Below are 12,825 nucleotides of genomic sequence, written 5' to 3'. Positions count from 1 at the left end.
AGGAGGAACCTCACACCTCTGAGCCGGCTGTTCATCCATTTGGCAAGTATTTACTATTCATGCACTATGTTCCAAGCTCTTTTCCAGGTGCTCGGGGGGGGGGGGGGGAGGAAATATTGTACTAAACAGACAATAACCCCTGCCCCCAGAGAGCCTACCTCCTAGTAGGGAGACAGGTGTTAAACCAACAAATGAGTAAAATACACAGTATGTCCGAGTGTGAACACACATGGAGAGAAGAAAGCCGACAAGGTGTGGGGAGTGCAGGGCTGGGGCCAGGGGGGAACGTGAAACAGAACGGTCAGAAAAGGTGAGTGACTCCCAGGGATGGCAGAGTAGGGCAAGTGTGTGGGCCCCGAGGGGTCAGCGTGCTCACATATGAACAGATCCTAGGACCGGTGAGGACTCCAGGGCTGGACTCCCCACTCCATAGCATGGCTATTGAATCAAGTGCAAGTGCTTGGCTGGGATATTGTATCTCTTCAAAAAATTTTTTAATGTTTATTTCTTTTTGAGAGAAAGAGAGAGAGACAGAGCACGAGCAGGGGAGAGGCAGAGAGAGAGGGAGACACAGAATCCGAAGCAGGCTCCAGGCTCCGAGCTGTCAGCACAGAGCCTGATGCGGGGCGTGAACCCAGAAACCATAAGGTCATGACCTGAGCCGAAGTCGGACGCTTAATCAACTGAGCCACCCAGGCGCCCCTAGATACTGTCTCTTTTTGTATCAGAGCAGGTATTTGCAAGTTTGGGTCTGGGCCAAGACAGGCCGGAGGTGGGGACGTGGCTCTGTTTCTCTGGTCCGTGGCCGCTTGTTGGTCAAAGTCCTAGCCCAGCTTATGAGGCCAGAATCCTTCCCGTGCACCCATTACCCCCTTCCCCCTGCCAGCACCGTCCTCCAGCCTCAGCGGGGCACAGGGGCCTGCCTGCAGGTTGTCTGCGGGTCCCCTTCTCGGGCCTGCGTTGTTTCCCCGGCCTCTGGAAGGGAGGGAGGGAAGGAGGGCTGGGGGTGGACAGGGTCTCCATTTTCAGGAGCAGCTGTAATGGGAGTGCTCGCGGCCAAGCGCCTGGACGATGGATGGGCCGGTCAGACCAATTGTCCATTAGTAACTCCAGATCCATTTTCCAGGTTTACATTCTCAATTCATAAAGGTTTAAAAACTATGGATTTTCATTTTGCTTGTTGCACCTGTAACCTCCCCAAGCATCCTCTGGGCGCGGGGTGTCAGCAGCCAGCAGCCAGGCCCGCGAGGTAACGTAGCACCTCTGTCGTGGAGATGGGCGCTTGGGGAGAAGGGACATTAAACAGATCAACAGCTGCAAATCAATCAGGCCTTGCCTTGGGACTTGGGCCGGGCTGCTCTGGTCTGGCCTGTCGCGTGTATAAGGGGCAGTGAGAGGAGGGGATGGAAAATTCTGGCAAGTGCCAGAGCTTCCAGCCCTGGTGAAAGCAGGGGAACCAGGCCCCAACCTTCACGGGGAGAGAACGGAGTCCGGCAAAGGGCCGGTGCTTCTACGCTCTCCTGCCCACCCCGCCATCCACAGGCCAACTTACCCTCCACCCACCACTGCCCGCCCCCCCCAGACCCTAGCTCGGGGGCCGTGGCAGCACAGTGACAGGGCGCAGAAAGAGCAGAGATGGGTGCCCGTGCAGGACAGCACTGCCCCCTCCCCGCCCCTCCTCACTCTCGCCTACCTACAGCGTGCACACACAGGCACTAAATATTTCAGTAGACAAATGATTTTGTGAAGGGTGTGGGGAGAAGGCCAGAATAATGATTTATAGAATTTTAGAAAACTTGATTCCTTAAGTGTACTTCACGGCAGGCCCATCACACACGCAAAGGCAGAGGGCTAGGATTGATCGTTTTAGGAAGAAGAAGAAAGGAAAGCCTAAGAGCCCTTTACGCTTCATTTCCAGGGCACTTAGCAGCTGCTCAGGACGCCCTCGGCCCCCACCCCTGGGCCCCGGGCCCCTCACCCTCTGCTCCACCCTTGAGCAGGGAGCCACTCTGGCCAGTGGGGGGCGGACCTGCTCCCTCCTGGGGGCCTCTGGCCTCTGGACCCTGTGTGCCCAGCACCGGGGTTAGTTTTGCTCTGGCCTCTCAGGGCTTTCCCGCAGGCATCCCGATTCTACCGGCCCTGGCCCTTGACCTGAATGGCCACTGCCCAGAACAATCATCCAAGGCTCTCACGTTCGGGGACCAATTAATTATCCAAACCTCCCGATTTGAAAAGGAGGATGTTTAATCTCCCGTTTTCCCCAGGGTCTCAGCCCTTTGACCCTGCTTCTTGACCTTTGCCTTTCCACCTAGCTGTGCTCCCCAGAGGCCCTGCCTCAGTGCTGCAGTGTTGTTTAGTAAACAGGACACCAGAGTGAGTGGGGGAGGTTAAATGCAGGATGCTGGCGGGTGGCAGCTTTTGGCTGAGTCAGACGCTTCTCCCGGGGACCTTGGGAGCCCAGAAGAAAGGAACCTTGGTCACTGCCAAGCCGTGCTCCCAGGATTCTGCCCTGTGACCCGGGAAGAGGGTCTCGGTCCTTCCGCTGGAGGGAGTGCACAGTTCCCTGTCACAGTGCCACTAAGCAGGGTCATTCTTTGGCTTTTCCTGAGCATTGCCATGCAGAGAGTTGGGCCAGCAGCTCCCCTGTCAGTGGGAAAAGCTGCAAAGCAGGTGCAGAAGTATCCCCAAGGGAGTCAGCTTGAGCCCACTTCTCCAGGCTCTTGAACAATCCAGTGTCGAGAAAGAAAGCTCCAAGTCGCCAAGTCGTCCTGGGGTCAGATCCCGGTTTTGCATCCAGTTAGCTTTTTGGCCTTGGGCAAATTATTTCTCTTCGCCTCGGCTTCCTCATCCGCAAAATGAGAATAACGAGGCAGGGGCCACTCTTATGGGTTTGTTGTGAAAAGTAAGTTAGATAACGTAAGTGGAGTGTTGGGGCCAATGCAAGGTTTAGAAAAGAATCAACTTACTTGATTTTGTTGTAACTGAAGTAGTCGTTTATTTTTTCTGGTGAGACCTTTCTCCCTAGTGAGTGACCCTCCAGCCCCCACACATCTTGGCGTCCCTGGGATCCCTGCATTCCCGGGACTACACCAGGGCTTGTAGCAAGCCCGGGTCTGCTCGAGTCTCTGGTTACTCTGAGTCAGTGGTTTCGCACCAGGGTTGATTTTGCTCTCTGGGGGCGTTTTGGCAATATCTGGAGACATTTTTGAGTATCAAAACTGGGCGAAGGGTTGCTACTGGCATTTAGTGGGTAAAGACCAAGGATGCTTCCAAGTGTCCCGCAAGGCATGGGAGAGCCCCCAAAACAAAGAATACGTAAATGCTGCAGAGGTGGAGAAAGCCTGTCCCAAGCATGGGACCTCTGCGGGTGTGAGCCCAGCCCCGGGGAAATACGCAAGGTGCCTGACTTCTGTCTGTCCGTGACCCACCACGATCTGGATGTTGCCCCACCCCAACGGATCAGACTCATGGCAGGGAGAGTGCCCTCCCTGTGATATTTTCTCTCTCTCACATTCCATAAGACAAAAGCAACTCCGCGACACGAGTTATGTATCCCAGGAAGCCAGGTACAATATGCATCCGTGTAAATCAATGAACAAAAACCAATTGCTGTGGCTCCAATTGCTAGACAAAGCCTCGGAACTAATGCCTGTAATTTGAAGTATTCATGAAAGTGATAAAATCTATCCACAGTGCTGGGTCCCCCTCTGTCTCCCGATGGTACTTCCAGCCTTTCAGCTATCACTCAGCCAGGGCAGCTCTGAGAAGGGAGCCTCTGCGCTCCCTCGGTCAGTGGGGTCCCCTCTGAGTTAAACCCTTGCCCAATGCCCATCCTCTCACTGGAAACAAGACCCAAGAACTATTCTTTCTGCTAGGCCCTGGTTACCTTGGTTACAGTCAGGGACAAACCAATCAACCTAATTAAAGGGGGCAGGGGCGGGGTAGATCAGAGAAGGGTATATGAGAGATTGTCCTGGAAATTTCCAGCACCTCCATAGTTATGTCCTCAAAATGGAGTCATAACAAAACCCCCCAGCTTGCTAGAAGACCAACTAACCTCTCCCTTTTGCTCTATTTCATGTAGCCAAATGCCATTATTCCTGAAGACTTTGCCACAAACAGCGCCCCCAACATCAAACCAGATCTCCATGCTATGCTTCTTCAAATTGGGGTGGGGTGTGGTGATGCTACGTATACCAGAGTATAATGCGTGGTACCCTTTGTGTCTTTCTGACTGAGCGTCAGGATATCTGAAAGTTGACCACCCCTGACCAAGAACATTTCAATACCAGCGAAGAAAGGAATTTGGTCATCACTTTGAAATTGCGTGCAAGGCATTAGAAGCCTAATTCATTTTTTATTTCTAAAATGGAAAAAAAAATCATTGCAAAAGTCATTTTTCTTTCTTAGGGATGGGCAAGGAATATTCCCCCCAGCTACAAGGCTCCAATCATTTAGCGTTCTGTGTTAATGTGTTACAGCACAGACCTAATCACAGCCCCTCTTGGTGCATGAGGTTTGACAAGGGGCTTCCAACCCTTACTGAAACTGGGTTAGTCACTAGAAATGTATCAGTCCAATCACCCAACCTGGGCTTTAGAAAGGGGTGCTGGAGCATACTTTGTCCGCATTAACATCAAAATAGCCAGTGCTTGGGATGCCTGGGTGACTCCATTGGTTCAGCATCTGACTTCGTTCGGCTCAGGTCATGAGCTCATGGTTCGGTTCGTGGGTTCAAGCCCCACATCAGACTCTGTGCTGACAGTGGGGAGTCTGCTTGGCATTCTCTCTCTCTGCCGCTCCCACACTTGCTCTGTCTCTCTCTCTCTCTCTCTTTCTCTCTGTCTCAAAAATAAATAAGTAAAACTTAAAATTGCCAGTGCTTTTGGCAGTGAATAAATGCTATATGGTCAGCAGGAACGATAGAGGCAAACACCACTGGGGTTGCTGAAGTTTTTACACTTGTACCTCTCCAGTTGGCATTCGTGTGCAAATCCTGGTGCCACTCACTCGCTGTGCGCCCTCGGGCAAGTCGTGCCACTTCTCTGAGCTTTTAGTGTCGTCACGTGAAAACTATCAACACTAATAGTACCCATGTCCTGGTGCTGTTCTGAGAATAAGATGGATGGTGGTATAGAACCCTCCAGGAGGCTACAGGAGACTTAACTGTTGTGTAATCACTGTAATAAGGTAGGTCTAATCTGAGTCTTCCCCAAAAATCCCCAGAGCGGATTTAAAGAGGTTCCCAAGGCATTTTTGCTGAGCTTCCCAAGCTTTTGGGAATGATCGCCCTGCCCATCTGATAGAGGAGAAGTCCTAAAGGTGGGAGGTCAAACTTCCACTGGGCCCACGGACAGCGGGGCCTGCATGATGTCATAGAAGTCTGTTCAGCTGGTCTACCATCACCGAGGAGAATCAGGACTCCAGGGGACCCAGCATGATTCCGTTCAACTCCCCAGAGGGTCTGCTTCCTCCTCTAAGGTGAGGTAAGAAGTCAGGTAAGAGGGTGAGGTGAGAGGGCCTGTCCAACTCTGAAGCTGTGTGACCTGGGGACTTCCGGTCCCACGACCTAGCGGAAACTGGTGACTGACGCACACATTCTGTAATTGGTGGGGGAGGGTGGCAGGAAGGATATTGTTTGTTTCTGTGAATCCCCCTTAGTGCCCAGCGCATGCTGCCCAGTGCTCGATAGATATCTGCTGGTCGATCCATCGGTCAGATTTTGGTCTCGTGGCTCCCAGCTCCTTGCTCTTTTAATTTCAAAAAGGTCAATCAATCAATCAATATATTTTCTACAATGCTGCAGTGCCATTGTGCAGTTCAGGAGGAAGCCAGCATCAGCCAAACGGCATTCCCACCTCAGTCTGACAGGCGGATAAAGACCTTCACACACGCACACGCATGCAGGCACGTACATGCACAACGGTGACCGCACACGTATGTAGATGCATGGATGCACACACACACACAGGTGCACACACACATAGAGGCCCGTACACCCATGCTGGGGGATTCAGTGATGCAGAGTCACAAGCAGGACCTCATTTCTCCGAGGCACCTTAAGAGCACACACCCTTCGGTGAGCTCACGGGGAGTTTTTCTAAGAGGCTTTGCTAGGAGCAAAGACTTGGGGGAAAATGAGCCAACAAGAGCATGCCAACGGCAAAATGGTGCCAAGCGCCACACCAATCCAAAGCTGAAGGCAAGCGTGAATCTCTCCGCAGACGTGACCGTGTCCTCAGGGCACCAAGAACGGGGGAGCAGCCCCCGTGGTCGAAGCAGGAGACCTCTCAGAAAGACGAACAACAAAGAAAACAACCTTTAAATAAGTCATGGGGCGGGGGACGATCTGGCCTCCTCCTCCTGCAGCGTCTTCCCCTGGGAGCACATCCATCTGACCCCAAACTTCCCCCATTTTCCAAGTCAGTGCATTTGATGGGGCCCATCGGGCTCCTGGTTCCATTCCTTGTCATTGCTCAGCCGGGGAACTGGTGTCAATTTACAGCAGTTCGAATTCATTTCTTTATATCCACGTCCGATCTTACGGAAGGGGCTGCCTAGGGAGGAGGAGCTGTGGGTTTTGTTCACTTGGCTTCCGTCCTCTCTGCTCTGAGTCTCTCCCTTCCCTGCACTCCTCCCTCCAGGCCCCAAGGCTGAGCCGAGATCCCCTCCTCTCTGAAGTTAATGGCTGTAAGAAGATTTCATTTTATTATATCTCCAACAGCTCTGATATTTTAAATTTGCCTTTGACAAACTCGGAGCCCTGGAATCATCATTTAGGAAACAAAGCTTAACCGCGAGCTTTAAGGAGGCCTTTTTTCCTTTCAATTTTAGCAGGCTAGTAAAAATCAATAACGCCATGTTCCCATCTGTAGCCCACCTGACATCTCATGAATGGTCAATGGAGCCTGCTTCTGGCTGCGAGGCTCCAGGAGCTGCGGTGGCCAGCCTGGCTGGGCTGACGCTTCTGTTCTGCCAATTTGAAGTCCCTTCCTCCCCAGCTTCCTCGGGGAGAAGGTTGGGTCTTTCCGGAAGGAGTTCAGAGTGACCACATTGAGGACAGGAAAATTGTGGGGTGGGAAGGGGAGGCATTATCTGAGCGCAGAGATTATCCAGCTCTTGGTCCCTCAAAGGATTCGTTAAATAGGACAAGCCGAGGATGGGGATTTGGAGGGTATTATTCCGGTGCAATTAGCCATGAGCTGCAGGATCCAAGAAGCTGCAAATTGGTCCTGGCTGGTGCCAAAAGGCTGGGGACCCGAAGCCCTGTCTGGATGCTGGGCAAGCCCTCGGCCGGTTGAAGCAGAGCAGCAGCAATTCGCAGCGCTGCCTCGCGGGGCGCCCCGAGGACGTGGGTCTGTCCAGCTGCCCCTGGCCACCTAAGTGTGCCCTCGAGGGGCGGATGGCCGGCCCGGGCGGCACAGGCAACTGTGCGAGCGTGACTCCCAAACAATGGAGAACAGTATTTGGGAGCCCTGCGGCCACAGACGCGTGAGAAACAGGGTTCCACGAACAAGAGGGAGGTGAGGCAGGGGAACATGAAACAGCCACCCCCCTCACCCCACCCCGAGGCCTTTTCAAAGCCACAGACCGAACCATATTGTCGCTCCCAAGCCAAGTTTAACTTCTAAAGAAATCTTTTCAAGATGTTCAAAGCACCCGCATGCAGCTTAGCTCTAAGCGCTACCATCTGCTGCAAAAAACGGGCCGGGCCCGTAATCCCCGCTCACCGCTCGGGCAGAGGCCCCCGTGGCAGGGTCCCTGCTGTGCCCGCTGGAGAACGCGCATTGGGTGGTGGATGACAAAGGGCCGGCTGGGCGCTCGGGCTCCGGGCAGCGGCGCACGGAGCGCTTCGGGGCCCGGTTGCGCAGCAGCGGGACGGACCACATCTGTGCTGCCGTCCAGCTCAGTCCGGCTCAGCCCGGCTCGGCTCCGGGAGGGGTCCTCGCGTACCTGGGCCTCCTGTCCCCCCCACCCCCACCCCCAAAGGGAAAGGAGGGCTCAGGGTCTGCTGGCAAGGCCTGGAATTCCTTTGATTCCGGAATTTCAGGTGCAAATAAACAGGGACCTATGTGATTCTATTTTGTTTTACATTTTTAACGCTTATTTATTTTTGAGAGAAAGAGAGACAGAGCATGAGTGGGGGAGGGGCAGAGAGAGGGAGACACAGAATCCGAAGCAGGCTCCAGGCTCTGAGAGACAGCACAGAGCCCCATGCGGGGCTCGAACTCATGACCTGCGAGATCGTGACCTGAGCCGAGGTCGGACGCTTAACAGACTGAGCCACCCGGGCGCCCAAGGACCTACGTGATTCGAAATGAAAACCCTCCTTGTGTTGGTTTTTGTTTCTCTTCTCCTTCTGTTTTGTTCCCCCCCCCCCCCCCCCCCGTTCTAGAATATAAGCCATCACAAGCTGGTATGAAATTAAGTAGCTACTCATTTCAAGAAGAATGGATACTGGTTTTCAGCTACACACCATCAAACGTCTCCTCTCTGACCTTGTGCATCCAGGGCCCAGGACATCCCAGGACAGGAGGGCTGTTGTTCCAGGGCCTGGAGTGCTGTAGAGGCTCAGAGCCCAGAGAACGAAGAGGAGTGGGTGCCAGGCTCTTCCAGGGGGAGAGGGCCAGGGGTGAGCTCAGGCATAAGGGAGATCAGGAGGCCCAAGGAACCAGAGTGGAGTGGAAGGAGGCATCAGCCTGGAATCGGCCATGCTCTGGTCTCCTCTGAAACCCCCGGGGACCTGGAACCCAGTCTGGCTTAACAAGAGAGAGCGAGCCAGGAGTGCGGTGGCAATGTCATCCCAGGGCAGGATGTAGGGAGAGGCAGCCCGGATCCCCAACAGGTGGCTCAACTCAAAGATGGCTGTGATCATTGATCCAGGGCCACCACTGCCCGACTGGATGTCCCCTGCTCTATGTGGCAGGGCAGCCGTGTGGCCAGGCGGGAGCGGGTCCTGGGGGGCCATGTGTTGCTCTGCACCACAGCAGAGGGACAGTAGGTAGAGTGGTTAGAAACACAGGCCCAGAAGCCACTTATTGGATGGCATGACCATGGGAAAATCACCTAAACACATTGTGACTTAGTTTTCCCATCTGTGAAATGGGGGTAACTGATGATGACGCATCTCACAGGGTTGTTGCCACGGTTAACGTACCGAAGTGCTTAGAACAGTGTTCGGGACGCAGCAGGTAGCAGATGAGGCTTTGCCATAATCGTTATTATTGCTTTATCTTTCAGAGGAGTACGTGAGAGGGTGACAGTCTCAGATGTCATCTTGGCTGATGGAGGAAATGGAAGGCAGCTTTGGTCCCAGGAGAGAGCTTGGGCTCCTCTCTACATGAGAAGGGCTCTCCCATCAGCTGTGGGGATTCCAGAGCTCATTCATACCTTTCCCTTTACCCCTCACCCTCACTGGCCTGGGCGCCCCTCGCCTGGTGGCTTCGCAGATCTGAGACCACCCGCCAAGAGGCTGGGAGCTAGATTTCCCTGTGCAGATGCCTGTCAGAAGCTCTGCAGGGAGAAACCAGCCCTCGGGGTCTGTGTGGCCACAATCACCAGACGTTTCTGGCAGCGGCTGGGTTTCAAAGCCGCTCTCAGAACTGAGATTCAGATGGGATCCAACTGGCCCACCAGGGGCTCCACAGGCCTGGTGACCCCCCAGCAGGCTTTGGCCACAAAGAGCAAGGCCTGAGTTGTAAGACGAAAACAGAAGGTTGGTTTGTTTTTGGGTTTTGGGTTTCTCTCTTTTTTATTTTTTCTGGTGCCCCACCAGCACGTGGGAGACAACAGCTAACACTCCAGAAAACCTTCACCCATCACTTGTGGCACAGGGCCAGCCTGTCTTGCCATCTAGAAGTATAACGAAAAGGATCTCACGGGGATGTTCCAAACCCTTCTTCCTCCCCCCCCATCCCTTTGCTCCAGGGCCCACCCCTTCCCGTCCCATCCCTGATCCCACCTGGGCTGGTAAACCAGGAGCTCAAAGTGGTGACCTGAGCCGGCCGGGGGTCCGTGAACGGGACGTCAGGACTGGGGAGAAGACACTGCTCCCACGGGGCAGGGTGGAAATTTGCAGGAGCGCTTTGACTGCCCCACGGTTGGTCGGGGACAGCACCGGCATCTAGTCGATGAAGGTCTGGGATGCCGGAGCTGAGCGTATAACCTCCAGATCCAGACCTCTGGGCTTCAAACCCCAGTTCAGCTATTCACTGGGTGTGTGGACTTCTCTGGCCCCCGTTCCTGCGTCAGTAAAATATAGATCATACTTGTACCTGCCTCCCAGGGTTGTGGTGCACATCCAGTGACTTAACCCGTACAAAGACCGTAGAGCAGTGCCCGGAACTCGCAGATGTCAGCTGTCATTTCCCCGCAACCCAAGGAAGCGTCCCGGCCACAAGTAGTTGTAGTACTCCACTAAACACTTAAATAGGTTGGAAAATGTCTTCATAATGATCTGAGCTTAAAACGTAACTCTTTTCTAGGGGATTCTGGGTGGCTCAGCTGAGCATCCAACTTCAGCTCAGGTCATGATCTCCCAGTTCGTGAGTTCGAGCCCTGCATCAGGCTCAGAGCCTGGAGCCTGCTTCAGATTCTGTGTCTCCCTCTCTCTCTGCCCCTCCCTCGCTCATGCTCTGTCTCTGTGTCTCAAAAAAAAAAAAAAATTAAAAAAAATAAACATTAAAAACTTCTTTGCATATATAAACACAAAACAATTTTTTAAAGGTTTTAGCATACACCCAATCTCCCAGGAATGCAACCACAATGTGGCATCAGACGCGGCTTCTTCACCTCCTCGCATCCTCTTGGCCATTCCTGCCTCCCCAACCTTCAGCGGCCTGTCCGACCTGACCCTCTTCAAGTCATCATGGTGCCATCACCTGAGGCCAACCAGCACTGCACCCTTAGGCCCTGAGTCTCAGGATATTCCTACCGCTTCTAGAGTCAGATCAAAAGCCACACTCGAGAGGGTGCAGTTGCCTTGGGGACCAGAGGACATAACCCAGAGGGGCAGGAGAGTGAGCTCCCGCCAGAACCAACTTTAGCCAAGGGGCATAAGGATTCCCAGTCCTCTCCTCCCAGTGGACTGTTCCAATGTGTGATTTCCCCATCTGGTCTCTCCAGAGACTTCCTACGGAGCTGAGCCTACTCACGCTGCTGGCAATGTGTCTGAGAAGTGAGTTACTCAGGAACGCACCATCCAGTAGGGCTTTCCACCCTCCGCTGCTGTCCTTTTTCCCCTCACTCTTGCTGCCCTGGGATCGTGCCTCCCAGAGAACACATCCTCACTTGCTCCCGGCCTCATAGTGTTTTCCAGGGAACCTGGGCTTAAATTTCCCTAAAGAGGGGAGATTGGGCCTTGTCTTGGGTACACCTTCTCTAAGAGCTGTTTACCATTTCTGAAAATCGCATAATCAATAGCAACAATACTTAAGGTATTTAAGTCACCAGTACAACAAATCTCTATCAGTCTACATTTGTAGCTATGGCGTTCATGGTGATTGTCTTTGAGCGTAGTTGTGCCTGTGTATTTACTTATTGAACTACCTCATTATGAATGACTTCCCTTTTCTTTCTGCCTTATATTACATGGAGGGCATTATATTGATTTTTTATTATGTATATAGGGAAGTTGTATTATCCATAAACTTCATATCAAGATAGTTAAAAGGTCATTATATTTGTCACGCAAAGTGGGCATCAGGGTTGACTGATGAGAACCCATAATGGAACGAGGAGAAGCCTTCGGCCACTAGCCGGCTCTGTCATGGTGGTAAGACTCTTGTGTCCACGGGCCTTGGTTTTCAAGGTTGAAGGAGATGATCCCTAGAATCCTTTACAGTTCTAGCACCTGGAGGTTAAATTTAGGGGATGTCGACTGCTTTTGTCTGGGCTTCCGCCGAGGTGCTTTCTCTGTTGTCAGAACCTAAATTGAGCCCACCTCTCATAGGCAGGAGTGGGGTGCCATTCATTCTTCTCTGAGCCTGGCAGCAAGTGAGTAGATGTCCACCTAAGTTAGATTTCACTCCACAATTATGCTCAAAGCTCAGGGCCAGACGGCTGCCTTCCTGGCCCACCCGATCCACCTGCCCTGACTGGAGGGATGTCTGACTGTGCTTTGTAAGTTGGCTCAGTGTCAGGCCCAGCCTGGGTCTCCATGTGCTTCCTAAAGCTTGCCCTTTTGGCAATGTCCCACCTCCAGGGCTGGCCAGGTAACACCTCCTGATCCCACTCCCAGGTCCAACTGTCAGAGCCGAGTTCATTGTCCATGGCACGGGGCTAGAAGTCCTTACCTGGAGGACAGGAGGGTTGAGAGCCAGGCCTCTGTCCCTCGTGCTTCTCTAGGTGGACACAGAGAGGGGACTGAGTGTGGTTCAGAAGCAGGAAGAACTTTCTTAGTGGAACCCCACATGCCACGCCTCTGCCCCAAGTATCGGGACGAAACCCACACTGTTAACCCCTTCCGTTCTGCCACGTAGATGACGGGAATCAGGGAGTGAGTGGGGCAAGTGCCCACCTGATCCAAGACCTCTATTTTCAGGTCTCAGGAATGCCTGGAAATGTTCATAAGTAAAGCAAATGATAAAGTAGGAAGTTTGGACAAAAAAGTTTGGAGGTGCCTGGGTAGCTCAGCTAGTTAAGCGTCTGACTCTTGATTTCAGCTCATCATGACCTAACGTTGAGGGTGGAGCCTGCTTAAGATTCTCTCTCTCCCTCTCCCTCTGCCCCTCCCCAACTTGCCCGTGTGCACTCGTGCTCTCTGGCTCAAAGAAGAAGGAGGAGGAGGAGGAAGTGGAGGAAGAGGAGGAGAAAAAGTTTCCCCCT

General features: G+C 53.1%; 1 pseudogene; it reads left to right on the top strand.

The window, feature by feature from the left end:
• The window catches only part of LOC125148675 (60S ribosomal protein L29-like), a 53,166-nt pseudogene extending 40,683 nt beyond the window's left edge, over positions 1-12,483 (top strand).
• Positions 12,484-12,825: the final 342 nt, after the last annotated feature.

This window comes from Prionailurus viverrinus, chromosome D3 (genome assembly GCF_022837055.1).
Source record: "Prionailurus viverrinus isolate Anna chromosome D3, UM_Priviv_1.0, whole genome shotgun sequence".
In the NCBI taxonomy this organism is placed as follows: Eukaryota; Metazoa; Chordata; class Mammalia; order Carnivora; family Felidae; genus Prionailurus; species Prionailurus viverrinus.
This window is presented reverse-complemented; position numbering and strand designations above follow the sequence as displayed.